This window comes from Amphimedon queenslandica, unplaced genomic scaffold (genome assembly GCF_000090795.2).
Source record: "Amphimedon queenslandica unplaced genomic scaffold, v1.1 AMPQUscaffold_13400, whole genome shotgun sequence".
In the NCBI taxonomy this organism is placed as follows: domain Eukaryota; kingdom Metazoa; phylum Porifera; class Demospongiae; order Haplosclerida; family Niphatidae; genus Amphimedon; species Amphimedon queenslandica.
Genome location: NW_003546364.1, coordinates 200,299 through 202,625, shown reverse-complemented (window position 1 = coordinate 202,625; position 2,327 = coordinate 200,299). Strand labels below are relative to the sequence as shown.

Here is a 2,327-nt window from a genome sequence, read left to right as displayed (position 1 = left end):
TTTTAAAAATCACAAAATTCAATAATTATAAATACATTCAAAGCAGCTATCTATGGCTTTATTGTTAAAAGGTTTTATATTGTGGCCACTTCTGTTAACATTTTTATGTCTCAATGATGAACACTTCACACAATTTGGCAGTTTACGGTCTTCACAATTGTCACTGCAGTTGTCAAATTCTTCCTAGCATTTATTAAGGATGGTATCTTGAATAGAAAAAGATGGTAAAGTATCAACATTGTAGAATCATTCTCCTGTAGCAAAGACATAACTCCATGTTCCTTTTCTAGCCACAAAACTATCCCTTCCTTTGACTATTGTAATGTCACTTCACACCATTTCATTATCTGTTTAGCACTTTTTAAAGACATGAGTGCCTTTTGTTTTAGTACAAATAATATACAATGCATGACATATATTAAAGTCTTTAAATTAACAAAAAGTAAAATTTAAAATCAGTTACTTATTTTTCAATGATAGTGATACTATAATTATGGTAGTACACATGTAGACCATAAAAAACGGAGTTATTTAGGTTCTTCACAAATTGAATGATAAATAATCTCAGTAATTTCAAAAGCATCATCATGCCATTGAAATTATTTTAAACACATCTCCCTCTATCAAATCAAACTCATCTTTATAGATATGGCCTTGGCAAATGTATAATTATGTGAATATCATGTATTTTGTTTTAGAAATAAATTCCCCCAAATTAAATAGGGGTAAAATAGTGCAGCTGTCACTAATTCTTACCTGTAATATTGTAGGGACAAAAAAGTGCAGCAAGCACTAATTCTTCCCTAAAGTACTATAAGGACAAATTAGTGCTTGCTGCACTATTTTGCCCCCATATACTTTAATTGTGACAAAAAATTGCACAACGCACTAATTCTATATTGTAGGACAAAATAGTGCAGAATGCACTGATTCTTCCCTATAGTATTGTAGGGACAAAATAGTGCAGCAGGCAGCCAGGCACTAATTCTTCCTTATAGTATTTTGGGGACAAAATAGTGCTTGGCACTAATTTCTGCCTATATAGATAGGTCAAATTGTATAATGTGTATAATGTGCCTAGTCACACCATTATGTAGGAAAGAAATAGCACTATTTTTTACCCTCTATAATCATAGATTTCTTTTATTTAATGATATCTTATATAAGCACCCTGTTTGTTATGCAAAGGTCTCTAGTGCAATCTGTAATGGTTTATTTTTAGCCAAGAGTGTTGCAGTTGTTGAGAAACTTATCTTTGCTATTTTATTATTTCTTTCCTTTGTTAGAGAAGAGAAAAGAAATTAAAAGATTGTGATTCCTGTGTCACTGTTTCTAGAGTCGATGTACCATTGCCTGTTGTGCATGTAAGTTCTTCTTCAATAATTTTTAGTGAGAACCTATTTAAAATACATTTAAAGTACATTAATTAAGCAGAAATTGCATGCATTTTGACTCAAAACTAGTTACTTCTGTTGTGCCTATTTGGGCAATCTCCAGCCTAATAGATAATGTTTTAAGGAGTGTCTGACTTTTGATACCACCATGATTAAGTTTACTTTTGATACCACCATGATTAAGTTTACTTTTGATACCACCATGATTTTACCGCCATCATTTCAAAAATAGTGTTCAAATGCACTATTTCCTTCCTACATAATGGTCCTACTTTACTTTTAGAGATTTCCTACTTTTAGAGATTTTGAGTATTGTTAATAAAATTTTTCTTGAAGTGTGCGAAAAAACTTGAAAAGTGATTGATCCAGTGTAATTAAGAATCATCCAGTGTAAAAAAGAAGTACAATGTATTTGTACAAGGAGTGGACAGGGTTTTGTCCTTCTAATGGCTGGCTAATTATATTTGTAGATTAATTTTGGAATGAATATTAGGATGTAAAAATGGCTACTTAGTGATAATCACCATAGTTTTAAAGAACTACTGTAATGTGATCTTTTCAGACCTGGGGTCAATTACAATTGTAATTATAATTTAATGGTCAATTACAATTACAGTTGTGTAACTGTAATTGAGCTTCAGCTTACGAAATTGAAGTTTCAGTTATATTTGATTTAACTAACTACAGAATGTACAGATACACAAAAAAATGTTTTTAATGTACACTAGTGTCTATTGGTTTATTTGATAACTGCAAATCACTACCTGATGTAAATTCTAAGCCACAGTGTAAGCATTGCAATGTATCTTGTTGACATCAAGTTGTAATTGTAATTGAAAATGTAATTGAAATTACACTGTCATGGTGTAACTGTAATTGTAATTGAGCCTCTTCTTGCAAAAGGAGTGTAATTGAATGCGTAAATATAATTGA

At 30.9% G+C, this 2,327-nt stretch overlaps 1 long non-coding RNA gene across 1 annotated transcript in view; it reads left to right on the top strand.

Annotated features, from left to right (window-relative positions):
* LOC109582127 (uncharacterized) overlaps window positions 1-1,729 on the top strand; it is an 8,139-nt gene extending 6,410 nt beyond the window's left edge. The window contains exon 3 of the long non-coding RNA XR_002184929.1: window positions 1,287-1,729. This is a non-coding gene — a long non-coding RNA (uncharacterized LOC109582127). The remainder of the gene's footprint in view (window positions 1-1,286) is intronic.
* Window positions 1,730-2,327: the final 598 nt, after the last annotated feature.